The sequence below is a fragment of the Erpetoichthys calabaricus genome, chromosome 5 (genome assembly GCF_900747795.2).
Source record: "Erpetoichthys calabaricus chromosome 5, fErpCal1.3, whole genome shotgun sequence".
NCBI lineage: Eukaryota > Metazoa > Chordata > Cladistia > Polypteriformes > Polypteridae > Erpetoichthys > Erpetoichthys calabaricus.
Window position 1 is genome coordinate 239,510,324 of NC_041398.2, and position 23,688 is coordinate 239,534,011.

The 23,688-nt window shown below is 38.0% G+C and overlaps 1 protein-coding gene across 2 annotated transcripts in view; it reads left to right on the forward strand.

Moving 5' to 3' along the window:
• Positions 1–23,688, forward strand: part of fbxw7 (F-box and WD repeat domain containing 7) — a 381,234-nt gene that overhangs the window by 311,952 nt on the left and 45,594 nt on the right. The gene's annotated exons all lie outside the window — the stretch shown is intronic.

The window sequence follows — 23,688 nt, forward strand, 5'->3', positions numbered from 1 at the left end:
TCCAGTTGTAGGGTCTCCGCAGCATTAGGTGCAAGACATGAACCAACTCTTGATAAGATGTCAAACCCACTGCAAAGCATACTGATGCACACTCCCATAGTCATGTGGAATATCCAGAAAATAAAAATCCCATATAGCACACATGGAGAAATTGTTCAAACTACACTAAAGCAATTTCTGAAGATTTGAACATTTGAGATTTGGGCCTAGTCTTCTTTTGTGAGAGTAATGCTGTGCTATATGACACCCAAGAGTAAAAGTATCAAAAACCAAAGTTCCATCTTTGAATGGGGATATTGTATTTGTAAAATATAAATAAATTATATAATTACAGTAACCTAACATTTTCAGACTCTCTTAATATAGTTTATTGTTACACGGGGTATGAGCCAATCCCTGTATCACTGGGTGTGAGAGAAGAGCCATTACACGATCTGTTCTGTTTTTCCTCCATCCAACTGTAGAAAATTTGTGCTGCTCCACGAGAATTGGGCCAGACATGTCACCAGTTTTGTGGCCTGTTCCTTTGTTTTCCTGAAGCTCAAAACTCTCATCATAAGCACTCATCAGACACGACCCCCCACCCCCCAAACGTCTCCAATCTAGTTTTAATGAATTCAGCTGCTGGAAACCCACCCTCCCCTCCCAGTGGTCTTCAATCTAATGCTAGTTAAAGCAGACGCACAAAACACTAAGAGGGACAAAACCCACCACCTACCTATTGTCCCCCACTCTTCGACTTAATGCTAGTAAATGCAGACGCACAAAACTCCAAGGGAGACTGATAGTGCTCTACAATATATAATGTTAGCAAATTTTGGGAAATGAAAATATGTGAAGGTCCACAAGGAATTTCTCCTAAAAATGGTCCACAAGTCAAAAAGGCTGAAAACCACCGATTTATTTTACACATATACAACTTGCATTTAGCCAATATGAAATTGCTAATCAACATGTGTGGGGGCAAACCTGAGTATCTAGAGAAAAACCCAATCACGTGCAGGGAGATTTGCAAACTCTACACAGACGCGCAACTGGGAGATGGCTTGAACTTGGGAATCTGGAGCTGTGTAGCGGCAGTGCTAAACAATGTTATTATAGTCCATATTAAAATATTTCAAAATAAGAAATTATAAACATTTTTGCACAGGTCACCCTGTGCCTATTTGCAGGATTTACACATCAATACTATTTTATATAGTACAGAATTCTCGGTGCAGTGATTTGGTGAATGTGAACGTTTAATTGAGATCATGAATCAGTATTATTATTATGTTGAGGCCTTGAACTGAATTCACACCCAAGTTTAATATAAATAAAAATGTTTTACACATACTGTAGGCAGTAAAAAATATTACATGCTGTTGCACACAACGAGCGTGGTGGGGGCGTCTAAAACTTGAAAGTTTAACATATGAAAAGGACTGAGGACTTGCACCTCCAAGGCTGAACAGTGTACTGAAGCAATTAGTAGGGCTGTTGTTGAGGATGAGTATAGACAGATTGTGCTTAAACTATATGACTCACTTGTGAGGCGTTATGTGGAATACTGTGTGCGGTTTTGTTCTCTGTATTACAAGAATGACATAGCAATTCTAGAGAAAGTCAATGGAAGAACGTCTAGACTGATACAACAGGACCGTGGAGTATGGCACTACGAATACATATTAATAAGCAGAGTTACATAACAGTTCAGCTTTAATAAGAACACAGGGTCACAGATGGTAGCTGTTCAAGGGTTTTAAAATGGCATCTGTAGAAAGAACGTTGTAATACTGAACAGGTGCATAGTGCTTACTGCAAAAGAAGAATGACAACATGAATAAATGACTTGTATGCTTACATGCTTCTATGTATACATGTAGATTGTATGCTGAAATATGTGTGGTCTGTATACTTGTATGCATAAGTCCTCATTCAATTAAGTAACTTTACGGTATTTAAGCAGAAAATACTTCTTCATCCACAATATTTTAAGTAAATCCACATTCTTAATTGGGAATTGATTTTCTTTGTTTTTCTGTATAAAAAAACTTAGAGTTTTGCTCTTGAGGTTGCTCTAGAACATGGGTGGGCAATGTCGGTCCTGGAGAGCCGCAGTGGCTGCAGGTTTTTGTTCCAACCCAGTTTCTTAATGAGAAGTCAATTATTGCTGATGAAGCACTTACTTGCGTAAGTGGCATTTTGATGCTTCATTTTAGTGGTCTCGCTTGTTAAGGTTCCCCACCCTTAAAATAAGATCTGAGATTGACAAGGATTAGTTTCTAATTAAGCAATTGGGTTGGAATGAAAACCTGTAGCCAGTGCGGCTCTTCAGGACCGACATTGCCCACCCCTGCTCTAGAACAAGTAACACATGCTTGGTCATGTGTAAAAGCTGGCGATAATAAATGCCAAAAATATCTAAAGTTTACTGAGTGATGAAGGAAATGGCACACGTGTTTGCACTCTAAAACGAAGTCTGAAAATGAATGCTCTAATACAGTGATAAGCACCTACATATCTGCAGCAGCCTCAAAATCTGCATTCTGTATGCAGTCACCATAAGAGTTTCTAGTGTATGTTTATTATCTTACATATTCACTGTATTCATGTCTTCATGTTTCCAAGCAGTGCAGTAGACTGTAGTATTCTGGGGATGTGAATAGGATGACTAAGTATATTCACGTGTGAACCTTTCTTAATGTAAGAACCGCTCTTTCTGTGATTCTGTGAGTTATAAGTCTACCTGGTGTTAGCATTAAGTTTTCCTAGATCTGAGGACTTGTGGTTCAAACAATTAATTCCAATTATATTTTTTATGACTTTGCCAATTGCCAATTCTTTATTGATTCAATAAAAATCTGACCACCGAAAGATGCTCTTTAACTGCATAGTCTTAATCAACTGTTTATGCCTGCACGCTATGTTTGTATCCAGTGTATTCATTAAAGGATAATTTGTTTCTTGTATTAAAATTTTGTAAAGAAATTTTTTTCCCAGTTTCTCAGCTTTGATTAAGACAGATGCTGCAGTTTGCATTTCTAAAGTATTAGGTTCAATCACAGCACTACACTCTTTGAAGCGCATTGTATTGGCTCACAGTCTAATTTTTTTTTTTTACCAAAGGATGTCCAGTGCCAGCTAACAAACACAGCATCACATATCAAGCCCTACATATGTGCTGCTCGCTCATTTTCACTCATCTCTGTACCGGTTCAGTGTAAACTGCTTAAGGTTTAGAAAGAAAATAACAGCTCAATAATACAAGGACAGCGAGACTGTGAAATGCATCCTTTTCAATCAACATGCTACAGCATTCTATGTACTGTATTCTAATTTTACAGACTAAAGACCATAATGTTTTATGAGTCCATAAGAAGAAACTTTGATCATTAAATTTATCAATAAATACTTTTTTCCCTAGGTAGTTTTTTTTTCTTAATTATATTTAAAAGGTTACCTTTATTTCAGAGGAAAAAACACAAATTTAGCTTTTTATTTAAAGTTGATATTTAACATTTGAAGAAATGTGTATCCAGCTGAGTCATACTCTATTTAAAAAAAAAAGCAAAACAGAATGTGCTCATTTGCTTTTTCCAAAAGTAAGTTTGTCTAAAATCAGAAGATCACAGTGTATCTTGCTATTGCCATCTTAAGAAATTGCTTACTGAATGAACTTGACAGTAGTGTCGATCATCACTGCCATCAAATCAAATGTTCTTATGTTTGCTAATACTAGGGTTGTACCGTGTTAGCCATTATGAATGTAGAGAAAAGCCAAGCAAAATGACACCTTTTATTGGCTAACTGAAAAGATTACAATATGCAAGTTTTCGAGGCAACTCAGGCCCCTTCTTCAGGCAAGATGTAATGGTTACATCTTGATTGGTTGATTACATCTTGCCTGAAGAAGGGGCCTGAGTTGCCTCGAAAACTTGCATATTGTAATCTTTTTAGTTAGCCAATAAAAGGTATCATTTTGCTTGGCTTTTCTCTATGTTTGCTAACAAACACTCCCAATGCATTTTAATGAATAGCCCTGTAAGTAAGCCTAAGCTATGCAGGAGAACTTGAGGTGTCTGGCCTCGCTTCTTTTCATTGGGGCCAAAAGACGTTGAGTCACTGAAATGTTTTCATCTTTTTTGTATTTTTTCATCTCATTTAGTTTGTCAGCAAGCTTTTTGTATTCTGACCTGGGCCTTAATACTGCTTGTCTCTCTTTGTTGGCTCTTGGTGACTACAGGTGTGTGAGGCTTCACCTGTAGGTGTGGATGTAGATCACAGACTCTGTCACCACACTCTTTACATCATTTGAAGTGAACCTTGTATGTTTGCATCTCAGGTTTGAAAATATGGCTACAGGTGCTACCCCCTATGATGTTCCTCTGTACTTTGGTACTGTGTTCCCTTTTCGTGAAATCTTTTTAAGATTCATTCCATGTTGATGACAACAATGTAGTTACCATGGAATGTACCATTGAAATAGAGTCTGTGCTTTCTCTACACAATGTTGTGTTATCAGCTTGGTGTCACTGGCTAATTGGCAATAATTCTTTCATAAAGGGCCAACTCTCTTCAATCTGATTATTAGTGTGGCTATCTGTGTGCCTTCCAGGTGTGCTCACCTTTGTTAAAATGTCATAAATAAATTTCTCCTCATTCAGCAAGAATATGTTTGAATTCAGACAGATTTTAGAGAGTGGAATGCCTGCAGTGCTGCCATTTCTATGGTGGAAATGTGTGAGATGATGGTTTGCAGCACCGGTTTTACTGCTGATGGTAATCTGTCTGAAATCACCATTAATGTCCAGCTGTGCAGTGTGCGTAGCATGCACTTCTGACCCATTCACTGTCATTTTTGTGCCCTCCAGGATTGCGTTGTAACTGTTATTATGGATGCACTCCAAAACTGCTCCCTTTTTCCACTTTTACTCTGCCAAACATATCGGTACATCAGCAAAGTTTTTGGTTGTGTGTTCTTATGAATTGCTATGGGCTGCAGCACCATTCTTTTATTTCCCAGCTATAAATGAAATGACAGGTAATGGTTTTGTAGGACTGGATGGTGAGAGGAAGCAATATATGTGTAAACTCTATTATCCAGCTGTAGCAAACACTTATTCAACTTTGTGAACCCTACTCTTTTTCTGAGCGCCCATTTGGCTTTTCGTTTAAATTCAACAAAAACTCGTTCGTCATTCTTCTTCTTTTTTTATTTCATTACCGTCCCTTCATTTACGTGTTTCATTAGTCTGTACTCTTCACTGAGATTGGATCGTAACTGTCATTCTTTCATTAAGTGGTATATTAAAGTAAAAACCTAGGCCCGTGCAGCTCTCCATAATCTGTATTTAGTATTCTGCACACTGGGGATCAGAATCATTGATACTCAGAAAAAAAAGACCAGCAGTGATCTCTTTCCAGGCAACTCCTTCCTGAAATGCAAAGCAATGAAAGGTTCATCCAAGCTGTAAGAAACACTTTTGCAAGTCGGCAACCTGTTTGATTTGTATACACAAGACCTTTAATTTAATCAGTTCACAATTACCCTGCTAAGCCCTTTTGTGCTTGTATGTAGAGGATAAAATGTTCTGCTTTAGCAAATTAACTGAAATGTGACTTACTCAACGAATCACAACAACACATCCGAGTGTTATATTTTGCTGGTTTCATCTCTTCAGATGAATTTTACTGTTAAAGCTACAGGTGAAGTTCAGTTCAGAGATTCATTTAAGGCTAAGAGAAGCTTAAAAGTTTAAAACAGCAAAACATGTGGCAAGTATTCCAAATTCAGTGCCATCACTGAAAAAAAGTTGGCAGAGTAATTGATCTCTGTGTCGGGTGGAAACAACATTTACATTTACTTATGCTCCCAGAAAAATTATTTTGTAATCTAGCATTTCTTCTTCTAGTAGAAATCAATATTTCACATTTGCCTGTCTTGTACCACTGCATCTGAAATGTAACTGAATGGCAATGACATCACTGCTGTTTATTTGTTGTGCCTTTTTTTGACATTTTGAATAGCAATTCCACCTTACAAAGTCACTCATCTAGTTGAGTAGAATATCTGTTTTACAGCACTCATTAGTAGTATCACTTTTATACCTGAGCTTTCATAAGTTATTTTGCACAGTATTAATTTCCAACTTTTGTGAAGTCCTTTGGTTCCTAATTTTTGATGCAACTGTGCTTTATTTGGGAACTCACCCAATTCTTATTTGTTACTGTCAAGTGACACACATCCGTTTAATATAATTTAAACTCTTAAAGTCATATTTTATTTGTTCCAATTTAGACCATCGTATTGGAGTTTTTTGTTTTTTTTTTTGTTTTTTTTTATGAAACTCCCTTATTTTAAAATCCTATTAATTAAGCTTCTTTTAGCAGATGCAGTTATCTACAGCATTCTTCAAAAAAATCAATTATCGTCCTGTGTGATTAAAGTAATAATGTGATTGCCAGGAGGCACGTTGTAGGAATCCCCATCTTGTTGAAATGACTTCCCCATGAGGCATTTGAGAACACAATGTAGGACAGAGGATTTCATGAGTCATGAATAATAAAAACTCACTAGCAATTTCCTGAATTCAAAATTTTAGGCAGAACATGCTGTCTCTGGATTACTGACATGGATTGACCACCTGGAGCCCACGTTTCTCTTAAAGGTGTTGGGTTATATGCTGATACTGCTACTCACATATCACCCTCACCAAGTGGGCCCTGAGCCACCCCAGCTCCGCTCCTGTATTCACAGGTCTCCATGCAAATAAACCACAGCAGCATCTATACAATACGCAGGGTTACAATGTTAGCTCCTTTTTTTATGTTCATTCTTATGAGCAGTCAAATTTACAGTCAGTGTATGCAAAACATGATCTTGAACATGATCACAAGATCCATGTCAGTAGTTTCCATGATTGGCTGATTTACTTCTCCAAAGGTTTAGACATACTTGACGTTGATTATTTTTCGTTTAGTTCAGCTTGTTCTTAAATAGTACTGTTCACTGAAGACTGGCTCAAAATGCTTGCACAGATTTACAAGTACAAAATGGTAAACCATTCAGCATTTACGTGGATAAATTTGTCATTATTGAGAAGAACAATAATGAGGAGGTCCATAAACTAGGGACAAATATAAGATGAGCTCAGGCTGTTTTGTAACATAGAAAAGGATCAACCCCAGGTAACATTATTCCTGGAGAAAGATATGTGTCATTTGTTCATTTTCTAATACAGATTAAGTTTTTAAACTCTGATACTGGATATGCGTCACTTCAATAAAAGCAAATATGTAGTATGTTTGTGTATGATATATCCACGCAAAATTTAAATTGAGCACTAAGGCCTGCTGTATAAGCTTAACAGAATAGTTTTGAATTAGAGTTCAGTTTCCAAAGGTTTTAGATTATCACATTTACTGCATTCATTTGCATTTATTCACTTTTATACTTTTTTTTTTTATGTGTTTGTTCCATTATCTCTGTTTAAATACTGCTGTTCCATACAGTGCTGCAAATTTTCAATAAAAAGACACAGCATTGGGCCTAAGGCAGTAACAAACACTGGATGGGATGTCCTTCCTTTTCAGGATCCGTGAATTATAAGGAGAGATTTAAAGGAGTTGAGACCTTTCAGTTTTAAGTAAACTGAGACTAAGAGGTTAAAAGATTGACGTTTTTGAAATTAATGCAGTCGGTCCAGATGGTTATTTAAAAATGAGTTCAACAAGAACATAGGCACTCAGTTGGAGGCTTGTTAGGGGTAAATTTTTCACAAACATTAGAAAGTTTTTTCTTTACACTGAGAACTATAGACAAATGTAGTGTGGTGGACTATAGGAATCTAGGGTTATTTAAAACTTTATGTTGTTTCAGAGGAGTTAGGTGGATTGAGTTGTTGAGCTTTTAAGGGGTGAATGACATTTTCTCATCAAGGTTTTTTTTTTTCCATTTTTAATATTCATTCCAATGTTCCATTCACATAGAATCAGGATATGACCTAATATGAATGTTTATGAAGTGGTGAATGATAAATGGAGTATCCAGTGTAATGAAACTATGCTAGAGATCAATAAAGAATTGGGGTTCCAGATGAAAATTTCTGTTTATTTGCTTCAGACAACATTTGAATTGCAGTCGGCTATGTTGTTTGGTAGTCCAGTGTAAATTGATTATGTGCTGTAACATCTGGGGATGGTTTATTCACATTGTGGTGAATGGGTCAGGGCAGAAAATTATACTTGTCCAAGGGTTTGTGTTTCCTATCATATTTTGAAAAAAAATGAGTACTTAAGTTTCTTTTCAACTATCAAAATCTTCCCGTCGCCATAAAGTTGATCCACATTAAGATTGTGCCATAATCACACAAATGATACCAGATAGCATGCAGACAGAAATCAGGCTTAAGATTCAAACACAGAATATTGGATTCACGAGGCATCAGTGCTCTCCACTATGTGTTTATATCACCCACATCTAATCAAGGAGCTGCAGGGTGCTGAATTTAGCTCCCCTTACTCGAGTCCTCATGATATCAGGACACAAGTAACACTACTATAAAAAAACTGAACTGAATTTGTATTAAATTACATATTAAATGGAAAGCTGACATGTATTTGTACACTCACTAACATTTAGAAATTGGGGTATCAATCTCCTTATAAGTGTGCCCACCAAATCTTGCTTTGAAATCACCTTAAGAATTGAGAAGCAGAAGGAGGATTTCATTTGGAAGACAAAATTAACTCCTGGTCACAGAGCAGCCACTATGAACCTTCCACAGTTGGGTCTGGGCCTCTGTTTTATCAAAAATGTTATTTCATATTAATGTGGACTTTGACTTTAAATCATGTCTGTTTTCTGTAGTATCTTTTCATAGTCTTGTGACAATCTTTTAGTCTTGATAGTAAAATTTATAATACAAAATGCAAACAGTTCCTAATGATGGCATACACTTCTTGCTAGCTGTCATCGCTTATGCTGTGATCAGCTCTGCCACTGGGTGCCTTTATGTCTGATAATTGCACGTCCTGCTCATTACCGTATGGGCTTTCCCTGCAGACTTTGACCCCCACACTGCTTATAGAAAATGAACATATAGGTTAGCTGCAAGTGCTAAATTGAACCAGCATGTCTCTTAACAGGCTCTACAATAACTAGCATCTCATTTGGATTTTTGTACCATGCAACATGAAAAAGCTAAATTGTATTATCAAATGGCACCTTCAGCTCTACTTGACATAACATAAAAAAGGATAAGTACCATAGAATGACTACGATGTGGTGCCAGCGTTTTCTGTATATTATTGGAATTTTGCACCATGTTTCCAGATGGATTAGCATTTATTAATTTAGGTGTTGGAATACTGAGCTATGTTTGGATTTAAAATAACTTGTGAGGGGATGGGATCAGTTTTTGGTGTTTTGGGGGCTTATCATGGTGGGTCTGTAAAGCTTTCATTGATAAGTAGCTAAGAATAAGATAAGCAGGACTGGTTTATTACTCTTTTTCATTGTACTACTATGCAAAGTACTTAGAACCATTTTCAAACCTGTATTGATTTTTCTAACAACAGTTTTTTATTGGTCCATTTTACTTTCCTCTTGGTTGGTTGATTTTGCTATTCTTTGTTGTTTTTGTACACAAGTCATACTTAGACACCATTTTCTAGCTATTCTTTGACAGTACACATGTATTATGATCTTGTAACTGTCCACTCTCTTTGTTCTGGTTGCGACAAGGCAGCTCGAGGACAGCAGAATTTCCAGCTCTTTTATGAATGGGTTGTGTGACATGAATTCAGGTTGTGCTGTGACACAGAGGGGAGTGTGAAAGTCTGCTTTAGATTGTAGTGCACCACCTTCCCAGAACCATCTGTTAAGCCCATGTACATCATTGATCTGAAGTTCTGTTAATAATTATCCCTTTAATTTTAGAAGCTTGATGAAAGGGGTCTTTTTACTAATCTGTATGACTCAGTAAGTGAATGGGGGTGGGGTGGGTTTGTATCATTACCTCACAATACAAAAATGAGTAGAGCAGCGTAGTAATAAAAAGCATGCCAATGACACAGCTGTTATGTTTTTGAACCTGTAGAATAAAATAAGTGGGTTGTGTTGGTTTTTACCTTATGTTAAGCCTATTTTATATTTTTTGTTAGCATTTAATGAAGGTGAAATTTCCATCAAACTCATTAGGTTCACTCATAGCTAAGTTGTTCCATTATCCCATCCTGATAGTGCTATCAGAGTCTGCCTCATTAAAAGTCCGGCATAACTTAGTATGCTTCCTAAATTCTGTCTTGATTGAACTTCATTGTATTTCCTGGGGTGTCCTTGAGTACATGATTCACTAATTAATTTAAGTAATTCTGTTAGATTGGTTTTATCAATGCCTGTGAGAATTCTGAGGACAAAGATTAGGTCTCTGCTCAGAACTGATAAGATTTATTATGTTAGATGTCCTTTCATACAAGGATACTTTTGCCTGTTCTACCCCTGCACAGCCTCTGAAGCTGCTATGTCTTTTTTTGTATTGAAGTGATGAGAGCTACTCACAGGACTCCAGATATAATAATATATAAGAGGAGGAAAATGTTGCTTCTATGTAAATCCATGTGCAAAATCTTTCTCAGTTTTTTATTATTTATTTATTATCATTTGGCTGGCATGTCACACTTTGCATATATCTAAATTAAACTGCATTTTCTAAATGCTTTCAGGTTCTGAGGACTGTCCAGGTCTTAATTGTTTATTCTGCATCCTTAGTATGTGTGTATGTGCTGTTCATCAGTTTTGGTAACATTTGGGTTTTTCATAAAGCTTCTGCAACTTTTGCTTTCTTTGGATCAGTTGACAAGAGAGGAAGCACAGGCTTGTAACCATTTCTGTGTTGCTGACTCCATGTTTCCCTCTGTGTAGTTTCATCTGTCCTCTCTGGCTTGATAATACACATAATACACATAACTGTATACACATATTTTCAAGCTTGGGTTGCAGAGTTGCACAAGAAACAGGAAGATGAGACTATTGCTGAATAGGCAGAAACTGTCTCAAGGCTTCATTCAAAATTGGAGTATTTCTTCAGCACACAAGCTCACGGGTTACAAGCTGCGATGCAGACAATTGTCCCTCTTTAGCTCCCTTCTTCAGGTTAAAAGAACACAAACTACTCTTCATTGAGCACGTTCATATATATAATTTTGTTTTCATTCCCTCATTTCATTTTTCATCGTTTAAACCAGGTTGTGTGATCAACAGTTTTGGCAGTGAGAACCAGACTTTCCTTTCCCCATCCACAATTGACAGCTCATACTATGGCATCCCAAGATATTCTTAGAGATATAATCCTCCTTATGGACCCTGGGACCCATCCCAGCTGTTTGAGTCCATAAAACCTTCACAAGGAAGCATCCATATAATATGCCCAAAAGACCCAAATTGGCTCTTCTCAATGTAGTGGGTCAGCGGCTCTACTCCACAGCTCTCCCAGATGTCTGTGCTTCTCACCCGATTTATAGGATAGAGCCCAGACATCTTGAGAAGAAAGCTTATTTTGGCCACTTGTACCCATGATTTTATCTTTGCAGTCATTTCCTAGTGTTCATGACCATAGGTGAGGGTAGGACATAGATCAACTGGTAAATTGAGAGCTTTGCCTTCTGGCTCAGCTCTTTCTTCAACTCCACAGATCGGTATAGCAACCACATTACTGTACTCCCCACCCAAATCTGTCTATCAATCTCATTGTCACTTTTCCTCTCATTCATGAATAAAACCCAGAGATATACTCCTCCAGTTGAGGCAGTAACTCACTCAGAGAGGACACTCCACCTTTTTCTTACTGAAAACCATGACTATAAATTTGGAAGTGCTGATCTTCATCCCTGCCGCTTCACACTCTGAGGCAAACAGTCCCAATGTGTGCTGGAGTTCAAAGCACAATACAACCAACAGGACCACGCCACTTGCAAAAAGCACTTACGCAGTTCTAAGGCTACCGAAATGGACGTACTCCCTTCAGTGGTTGTGCCTTGATATCCCGTCCCATGAAAATCACAAACTGGATAGGAGACAAAGCACAATCCTGGCAGAGTCCCACACTACCTTAGAGCGGTGCTGATGTTTTTCCAAGTATAAGGGCAACAGCACTCACTGCAATTGTATGTGGCCCGAATAGCCCTTATTAAGGGCCCCAGAACCCCATACTTTACCAGGTCTGCACACAGAATCTCTCTAGGAACACGATCATACGCCTTCTCGAAGTCCACAAAACACAAGCCCCTTCTAGGATCATAGTGAGGGTAAAGAGTTGGTGCATAGAAAGAAAACGTAAACAAACATGTACATATGTGTGTGTGTATATACACACACACACCAGCATACACAAAGCCAGTTGCCAAAGTCTATCATTGTGGACTTTACACATACCATAATATCATTCCTGCTCTTTACAAATCTTCAAACATGAATTTCAAGGCTTGAAGAATAGGAAACTGATTTAACTGCAGTGGATGTACCATTTTTTATAAATATATTATAATTTTGAAGGTCTAGTAATGCATTTTTTCTAGTATACCCCGTAGAGGTTTTTGCCATTTTCCTAATAGTGTTTACATTCTGATGAGTGATTTTAATCAATTTTAATTTCCATGTATCTTGCAATATGCCAGAATGTGTGTTTAAAAAAAAAAAAAAAAAAAAAAAAGCTAGTGTTTGTGCACAGAATATTCTTCAGGGTGGCCCATCATACTGGAAATAATTTGTTGTCAAGTGCTGTATGAGAACATGTTATGTGCTTTCATCACTACAAGTGGTAAGCAGTGGTCATTGAAATGGGTCTCTGACTTCACACAGCCTGGGGAGCTTTTACAGAACAGGAAATACTGACAGCGTAATACAGAGAGGTGAGAGATCAGTCCCACAGTACCTTATCGTGCTCAGTCAGGGGCCAAGTGTCCCCGAGCACATCATTAATACAGGCAGATGTAAACCTTTCTGTGGCATTGCAAAGCCTTTATTAAAGGATATTGTTCTAGTGCACTTTGTTGTTGAAGGATGTTTTCTCTGATGTTCAACTAACAGACATCCATAATGTTACTGATGATTGATATCTTTTTGAAACCATTAATATAAAAAATGCTGCCACCAGAGTAGCTTAGCTTCTTGTTCATGTGGTCCTGTAAATTCTGTTTAGTTATCTGTTCTTATTGCACTCCTCACTTTATGAATTACACTTTTAGGTAGGTAACATCTGTATGAATTAAGGAAGTAGTGACCAAATATGATGCAGTATGTGACTGGAATGGAAAGCTTACAGTGTGAATTTGTCATGGTAAAGATTGTTAAACATTCAGGCAGGTCTAAGCTTTTATTTGTCTAGAAGGGTCTTGCTAGTTTGTTGCGTCTCTGTTGGGATAAAAAAGGGGATGGTGGGCTACATGAAGCACCATCTGTCAGTACAGTCTGTCCAGTCTATGTATGTGTGTTTGGGGCTTTGTGCATATACTGTATGTAGAATGCATGTGTATATTCAGTCATTAATACACCATTATAAATTTTACATTGATATGCCAAATTATATATATATAAAAAATTCTGATTGTGTTGCATGTTTGAATTTTGAATGAAAACAAAAGTCACTCATATATGTATGTGTATAAATCTATATACATATATATATATATATATATATATTTGTGTGTGTGTAATAATACTGTTTTTGAAGGGCAGCATAAGTCCTTTATGCAAGACTACTGGCATCAATAAACAGAGGAATTTCTTCTAATTCCAGTGTGTGTGTGTATGTATATTTAGATATCTGTGCCCTGAAATGGGGGGAATCTTGTATAAAAAGTATTGTCATTTCTACAAGGTGTGACTTAAATGTATGCAAATACCCTTAAATGAAAGTCTGCAATATACACTTTAATCGCTTCTGAATAATTAGATTTATAATTTTAAACTGTGGAGCACGGGAAAATCAAGAAAAAACATGTCTTGGTCTCAAATATTATGGAGGGGGCTGCCCAATATACCACATAATATTGGAGGATCTAAATTGATGTTTATCTGTGTGTATGTATGCATGTCTTTGTGTATGTGTGTATATATTAGGGCTGGGAATTGATTTTATATAAAAAAAATTGCATAAATAGATGCGATTAATCATGATTAATTATATATAATACTAAAACATGTAATTATAAAATACATAAATCATGACGTTTACAAACTGAATCACAAAATTAATGTAGAACCAACACAAAGGAATTATTAAAAATTAATGATACAGTTTACACTTACAATGACCTCAAACCTGAACTTTTAACAAAATACTACTTAAGTACAACCCGAATTTGAATGCCTTCTTAATAGGCAAGTTGAAAAGAAGACAATAAGAAAACAAGACCAATGTATTAATTATCAAATTGGCATGGCATATGAGACACAGATGTGTCATAATAAAAATTGATCAAAATGACTGTTGACTTTGAATGTGCTGCTAATGACTGACTTAACTGAAAGAATATGCATCTCTTAAATGGGCATACATTAAAGCTTGTTTTAAAACTCCGCAAATACTATCCTCAATTGTTCATCACCATCAATGACTGAAAAATTATACTCTACACAAGTTCTGTGTCTGCAGACGTCAACCTCCAAGCTGCTTTTTTAGCGCCCCCCCCCACACACACACACACACCCCTGCCCCTTCAGACAGAGAGATTTAATACTTTTGTGGTTGGTAGAATTGTGGTGTGCCTTGGGATTTTTTGGGTTACAAAAACGTGCCACCACAACCTTTCTCTACCATTGCAGCAGGACTACTATAACCCTCCCCTCTTTCCTCCCACTCCCCGGCACCTATGTTAGTATGTATAAATCAAGAAAATGAACACCAGTGCTACATATTGACATGTGGTGTATTGTTGTGAACGGCATAATGTGAAATTTTAAACCTTTACATGAAATTATTTTATAAAATTTTTAAAGTCAGTATATTAATACGGTACTGGATATTTATGTAATTCTTTAGGTACACAATTAACTTTGTTGCATAATGTTTAAAAAAAAAAAAAAAAAAAAACCACACATGAAAATGCAGCCCTGACCAAAGCACTGCCTGAGGCATTTGCCTTATTGCCAACCCTGGATGTGACCGTACTTTTTAATGCATTAAACAGGCCACATTACTCGCAAAAATTAATGTGTTCATTTTCCCAGGCCATAAACATATATATATACACACACACATAGACACGTATGCATGCATGCATATATGCAAACACACGTGCAAGGCACATAGTAGGTCTTCAAATGATAAAGGAGATCATGTGCACAAATTGACAATGTTTAAAATCTTTTCAGTCTAGTTTTTACTTTATATTACAGATGCTTTAACCTGTTTTGATGGCAAAACTTTGGTTATGTTCAGTGAACCTGCATATAGAGAGGTACAGTGCATCCGGAAAGTATTCCCAGCGCATCACTTTTTCCCATCTTGTTATGTTACAGCCTTATTCCAAAATGGATTAAATTCATTTATTTCCTCAGAAATCTACACACAACACACCATAATGACAACGTTAGAAAAGTTTACTTGAGATTTTTGCAAATTTACTAAAAATAAAAAAATTGAGAAAGCACATGTACATAGGTATTCACAGCCTTTGCCATGAAGCTCAAAATTGCATCCTGTTTCCCCTGATCATCCTTGAGATGTTTCTGCAGCTTAATTGGAGTCCACCTGTGGTAAATTCAGTTGATTGGACATAATTTGGAAAGGCACACACCTGTCTATATAAGGTCCCACAGTTGACAGTTCATGTCAGAGCACAAAACCAAGCATGAAGTCAAAGGAATTGTCTGTAGACCTCCGAGACAGGATTGTCTCGAGGCACAAATCTGGGGAAGGTTACAGAAAAATTTCTGCTGCTTTGAAGGTCCCAATGAGCACAGTGGCCTCCATCATCCGTAAGTGGAAGAAGTTCGAAACCATCAGGACTCTTCCTAGAGATGGTCGGCCATCTAAACTGAGCGATCGGGGGTGAAGGGCCTTAGTCAGGGAGGTGACCAAGAACCCGATGGTCACTCTGTCAGAGCTCCAGAGGTCCTCTGTGGAGAGAGGAGAACCTTCCAGAAGGACAACCATCTCTGCAGCAATCCACCAATCAGGCCTGTATGGTAGAGGCCAGACGGAAGCCACTCCTTAGTAAAAGGCACATGGCAGCGCGCCTGGAGTTTGCCAAAAGGCACCTGAAGGACTCTCAGACCATGAGAAAGAAAATTCTCTGCTCTGATGAGACAAAGATTGAACTCTTTGGTGTGAATGCCAGGCGTCCCGTTTGGAGGAAACCAGGCACCGCTCATCACCAGGCCAATACCATCCCTGCAGTGAAGCATGGTGGTGGCAGCATCATGCTGTGGGGATGTTTTTCAGCGGCAGGGACTGGAAGACTAGTCAGGATAAAGGGAAAGATGACTGCAGCAATGTACAGAGACATCCTGGATGAAAACCTGCTCCAGAGCGCTCTTGACCTCAGACTGGGGCGACGGTTCATCTTTCAGCAGGACAACGACCCTAAGCACACAGCCAAGATATCAAAGGAGTCGCTTCAGGACAACTCTGTGAATGTCCTTGAGTGGCCCAGCCAGAGCCCAGACTTGAATCCGATTGAACATCTCTGGAGAGATCTTAAAATGGCTGTGCACCGACGCTTCCCATCCAACCTGATGGAGCTTGAGAGGTGCTGCAAAGAGATATGGGCGAAACTGGCCAAGGATAGGTGTGCCAAGCTTGTGGCATCATATTCAACAAGACTTGAGGCTGGAATTGCTGCCAAAGGTGCATCAACAAAGTATTGAGCAAAGGCTGTGAATACTTATGGACATGGGATTTCTCAGTTTTTTTATTTTTAATAAATTTGCAAAAACCTCAAGTAAACTTTTTTCACGTTGTCATTATGGGGTGTTGTGTGTAGAATTCTGAGGAAAAAAAATGAATTTAATCCATTTTGGAATAAGGCTGTAACATAACAAAATGTGGAAAAAGTGATGCGCTGTGAATACTTTCCGGATGCACTGTAGGTGGTTCAAGCTCACCAGTGCAAGTACATGACACCAGTACATGATCTTGTTTAAAATCCGACACCACATGATACTGACTTTTGACAGTCTCTATACAGGTACGAGTGCATTTCCTCCTAGACTGAAGTGTTTTGTTTGTTTGTTTGTTTTTCTGCACAGATTAAAAGATTTCTCTTCCCTTTGCTTTGTTTTCTGTTTTATGTGTTGTCCTGCTGCTGATTGAAATGATTGGATTAATGGTTTGGAGTAAAAGTGCGCTGGCCTATCGGGCCTCCTTAAGATTCTTTTATGTTCAAGACTGTGTGAGAGTTTAAAGGCAGAAATTGAAAATGGTACACTGGCTTTAGCAATACTGTTTTATTTTTATAAGGTTATATTCATTTACATTACTTTTAAAGTGGGTCAAGAGCCCTTGTTTTTTCATTGTAATAGTAAAAAAATAAAACAATTGTTTTTAAAACTGTATCTACAAATGTGACCTTCAGAAATGTGCAGTGAGGAGGCATATTTTGATGGCATGGAGTGATAAGGGAGCTACAAAGAATATTAGTTTTGTCACTAAAATTTATTGCAATATTTGTTACATGTGGAGTCTGAGCAGTGTGCGTACAGTGCTATTATCGGCTGAATGCAGCATCACACACTGTTCTGCAGGGCTACAGGAATATGGCTGCTTGCCAAGCTTCAGAGATAGATCACTGTTAAACAGAGTAGATCTGGCCAAGATAAGGAATCCTGTGTTTAAAAATAAAATCTCTCTCATTTAAGATTGTGTTTGCACGTGCCTTGTTCCAGAAAGGTCTATTTATTAGCATCTAGAAATTTTGAGACCAGTTTAATGTCATGTGTGGAATGTACAATACAGTTAAATATAACGAATGCAAATTAAATCTTAATGGAGGTTACCCAATTTTTATTTAAATGTATTATAACTGCCTTTCTTCAGTAACTTAATTGCCAAATCAGGTAGTTTCTAACTAAATAATTTTGGACTGCCATTCTTTGTTGTTTGCATTATGTTGGCAACAGGGACACAGGCAGTGTATATGTGGTTTTTGTGCCCACCCCTTTCCCCATTACATTGAACACTTGACTGCTCCATCTCTTAACAGGGGGGCGGAAAATAATGGAGTGTGAAATTGATTTGGTCTCACAGACACCTGTTTTATAAATGCTCTTGTCTGGCTAGCAGGGTTTAGCAGGCCTCCAGCACTTGACTTGGCCTGCGTTATCGTGGAACCACATAGCAGAAGGTTAACGACAGTAAGTTACTAATGCTTCAAAGGGTTTGGTTTGACCCCTCGCATGCTTTGCATTCCATTTGCCCCTGTGAAGGTTGGGAGTTGTGTCTAGAGGGGTGAGAAAAGGAACAAGACTGAGGAAAAGGCGTAGCCTCTCTTGCTAGATCTCTGTCCACGCTTTGGTGTGGGTGGCCACCCCCTTCTCTCTCTGCATTCTCGCTCTCTCGGCTTGCATGCAAGGAATGAAGTTACCATGGCAACAAAAGAGAGTAAAGATCACTGGCATATGGCAAAGCCTGGGATCATCTCTGTTCATTGCACCTACGTACACTTATTCATATGTATATTAAAAGGAAAGGCTGGGGCCCTGTACCTAGGATTGCCTGTTGGGATGGCCTTCATGCATTTTCTCAGGGACAGCCCTCATGATAAATTTCACTCACAGCACAATGCATTGCTCAAGCTGCTGTGTCCTTTTGCAGAGTTTTCAACGATAAATTTGGGATTGTTGTATTCTGAACCCCTCTGCCTCCATTCTTGTTTTCATTAAAATTAAAATCTAAATACAAGATAAACCATCACGTCACACTGAGCATTTCATCAACATTTTGCACAGTGGTACAACGTTTTGGTTATCCTTGATTATAATGCAAAGCCATTTTCCCCTTCAGATTGTGTATCATATAGGCAGAAGAGTATGGCATTATACTCTGGTCTAAGCTTTTCTGATATCCATTGAGTGTATTGATTTCTTTATTCTTAATGCTAACGATGTTTTTTTCTCTGTGACGCTGCTCACTACAGAAGACGATCTGTAATTACAGATGGATCAACTGTAGAGCCAAAAAACACCTGCTGTGATAAAATCATTACACACCAGTCATAAAGTGGAAAAGTATAAATGATCTCTAGTAAATGTTAAATTGTTTGTATTCATTATAAGAATTGTTCTGCATGAAATAGCTTGTGTACAGAAGGGAATTTTCAAATGGGTAGTGCTTCATCCTTAGCCAGGGTTTTTATTAATAATGTCATTATTGAGTATTTATATAGGAGTAAACTCCAAAATGCATGTATACGTGTGACAAAAGCATAAACATGGACAGGTGTTAGAGCACACACTGAACAGCTGGAGTTAAAATCAAACACTTTCCTGAAATCTTTTTTCCTTAATTCCTTATTTTGGTATGTTTTGCCCACCATCGCTATGCAATAATAAATTGATAAAATGTGCAATTAGTCTACTGTACATCCTTAGCCATAAACTGAAAGAAGATGCTGAGGTATCTTGTCAGACTGTGTCGTCTTTTTTTTTTTTTTTTTTTTTGCATCAACTGCCCTGGCAGTTGTTCTGTTGCCTTTGTGTCTAACTCTGGGAAGTTATTGTTTTGTATTTTTCAGATAGCATGGCCAAGACATAAATGACAACATGAGTCCTTACCACTGACTCACTGTGTCATCCTGACTGAATCACTTCACCCACCAGTCTGGGAATGTTTAAATGCAAGCTTATTTAACTGAATATGAACCTATTAAGTGGAACACATTCCAACTTGAAATGATTTGAATAATTTAAGTCTGGAGCAATGTAGTGCTATTACTTCTTCTCTGGTTCAGCTCATGACTGGAATTGTTTGTTCTGTTTATTTACCAGATATCTTTATCTAAAATGAATTTCAACTAAGAAATGTGACTACTTCATCTTTTGGCTGCTCCCGTTGGAGGTGACCATAATCTGTCTTTTTATTAATGCCACCATCTCCAACCCATATAACAAAGCTGGTCTCACTACCGTCCTGTAGACCTTCCCTTTCACTCTTGCTGATACCTGTGTGTCACAAATCTTTCCTGACACTCTTCTCCACACATTCCACCCTGCCTGCACTCTCTTCTTCACCTCTCTTCCATACTCCCCATTACTTTGTACTGTTGATCTCAAACATTTAAACTCATCCACTTTGCCAACTCTACTACCTGCATCTTCACCACTCTTCTGACCTCCCTCTCATTTACACTCATGTATTCTGTCATGTCCCTACTGACCTTAATTCCTCTCCTATCTAGAGCATATCTCCACCTCTCCAGGGTCTCCTCGACCTGCTCTCTATCCTTGTTACAGATTACAATGTCATCCTTAAACATCATAGTCCACGGGGACTCCTGTCTAATCTTGTCTGTCAACCTGTTCACCACCATTCCAAACAAGAAAGGGCTCAGAGACGATCCTTGATGTAATCCCACCTCCACCTTAAATGCATCCGTCACTCCTACTGCAGACCACACCACAGTCACACTTCCCTTGTACATATCCTGTACAACTCTTACGTACTTCTCTGCCACTCCCAACTTCCTCATACAATACCACAACTCCTCTCGAGGCACCCTGTCATATGCTTTCTCCAGGTCCACAAAGACACAATGTAACTCATTCTGGCCTTCTCCATACTTTTCTATCAACACCCTCAGAGCAAACACCGCATCTGTAGTGCTCTTTCCCAGCATGAAACCATACTGCTGGTCACTAATCATCACCTACCTTCTTAATCTAGCTTCCACTACTCTTTCCCATAATTCATGCTGTGGCTGATCAGTTGTATCCCTCTGTAGTTACTACATCACCCTTATTCTTGAAAAAATCTGTACCAGTACACTTCTTTTCCACTTCTCAGGTATCGTCTCGCTTTCCAAGATTGCATTAAACAGTCTGGTTACAAATTGGACGAAAGAGCAATACAAGGATCTTTGTTCATATTGTACAATAAACTCTACTCAACCAATTATATCTCAATTCAAGTAAAACAGTGGACTTTTAATTCTCCCTTCCCTGGATCTGTAAGGTTCAGGTTTCCATTCCCTGGTTTAAAGACATATTTACTGGTTAATGGGAAATCCTAGTGTACTGGTGCTCCATACCCTTGTCCTGGCCTTCTCAGTTTGCTGATGGGTTAGGTTAATTCTTCTTACCACGTGAATACAACATTTGTTTATATTGCACCTTCGAAAACAAAGTATATTTCAAGGTGCTTTACAGCTGGTAGTGTTTGACTACACTATAAGAATTCAGAAAATAAGAGGGCAAGTTGAGACTTTTAATATAGTTTGTCTGCAAGTTGAGACTTTTAATATAGTTTGCCTTTAATTAAATAACCCTCTGAAATAACCTCAGAAACTGAAATACACTTTAAGATGTTTGGCCTCGATTGCAAAGTGCCAAATAGAAAAGAGTGAATTCATTGTAGGGAACCTTGAATTCTATCTGTTTATTTAGAAGATGCCTTTATTTGAAGTTGGTTACAGTCATTGTTATGTGAATACAAATTTGAGAAATATGAAGCACTAAGCCTAACAGGACCTAACCATAATTCAGTAAGGTTAATCAAAGTAAAGAAAAATTGTAAATAAAATATTGTATGCAGTAAATATACAAGTGTGTGGTACTGGTAAATCTAATAAAGAAAGTTAAAGAAATTGTAATATTAGGTTAAAAGCAAGGAAATGGGTAATGACAGCAGTTGGAACAGGCAGTGTTGGAATGTTGGGCTTTGCAAGTTAAATAAAGAGCATAAGACATTTTGAAAGAGAAGACGGTTGTTCTTCAACAGTGTTTATTTAATTAATAACTGAGTGGTCCCAATGTCACATCCAGATTATTCAAATTCAACATAGTATCTGCTTCATTTATTTTACTTGGTACTTTGTTACAGATTACTAACGTGCCTACTCCATTTCCATTTTGAATGCATGTCCCTTTAATTTCTAATGACATCCTCAAGTAGATGTTTCACTAAATGGCACCCAAAGATGCAAGTTGAAATCCTTTTTGAAAAGAGGAGATGAAATTGAAATTTTAATTGTAAATGGCAGCAAGCTACGTCAGAGAGGTGGTGTATGTCTGCCCGTCAACAATAGCGACATTACATGATCAGCCGACCACAGAGCCTAGCCAGATATATGTGGTGTAGTTGTGCTCTGAATACGTTGAAGGGTCAGAGTTGCTAGCAGCCCAGAAATTTGAACAACCCAAACCAAAAAAATGAGAATATGCTAGACCATATGCTTTTCAGTTACCAATCCATTCATTTTTGAGCCACCTACACTCATTTCATGGTTGTAAAGAATGTAAATTGTTCTGGCAACATTGGGTGGAGTGCCAGCTCAGTTAACTAAGTTCAATGTATTGTAAGCAATCAGGTGGTTTGTATTCCCAGTTTCTTTGGGCCACCCTAATTTAAAAGACTTTCACTTCAAGGCCACTTTAAATGGGAATATTTGCACTCTGTTAAAGTTAACTATATTTAACAGATAATGAAAAACAACAGTTAAGTTTAAGGGAATTATTGCCCTTTCACAAAAAACAATTCAATAAAAATGTATATTTATTATAATAGGCATTATAAGAAGTGTGCTTGGTTAGACCAGCATTGTTGTATGGATCAGAAACCTGGGCAGTTACAAAAATGCATGAAAGGAAACTGAATACTACAGAAATGAAGATGGTGTGGAGTAACAAAGCTTGATAAGATCAAGAATTATAAAATCAAATGTACAATTGAAAATACAGGAAAGAAGGTTAAAGGTAGTACAGGCATGTCATGAAAAGACACATAAACAACGTGGGGAGATGAAAAATGGGGATGGAAGTGTTGAGACAGGGGATGACCAAAGAGAAAAGTGAATGGACCGAGAAAGAGATGTCATGCAAGAAAGTGTACAACAGACGAGTGACCCCACATGAAACTGGGAAAAGCTTTAGTAGAGGAGGAAGAATATATGAACTGTTCTTGTGAAATGACAATATGCTTATTGCTCCGTGTGCACAGACTGCAGCTTTTGTCCATGTGGAGTGTGCTGTTTTCTTGTCTATTGGTTTTCCCACCACATGCCCAAAAATGTACAGGTTAGGCTAACTGAAGACTCTAAACTCTGCCCCATGTTAGTGAGAACCCTGTGAAGGATTGGCACTCTGACCATTGCAGATTCCTGCCTTGTACCCCACGCTGCCAGGATAGGCAGTGCTCACCCCACCCCAGTCATTAAGTGGTTATCAGAGTGTCGTGTTTTATGTGCCAAGCTTTTCTCCCAACTGTAAGTAGTCAGAAATCTGGTCACAGGTTGGTCCATGCATTAATGCACTTGTGTCACTTAAAATTGCTAAAAGAAAGGCAACAGGTGCCTGCCTGCTTATGTAATAGCCATAGTTTAGGAGCTCATGCAGTGGCAGGGTACCAGTTTTAACCATGTGTGAGACTTAAGTGATTTTATATGGCGCAAAAGACTAGTGTCAGCCAGTGCCTAATCATGTGGGAAAATACAAAACTGTGGAGTGCCAAAGTGGAACAGTAAGGATAAGGTGATTAGTAGGAAATTGAGACA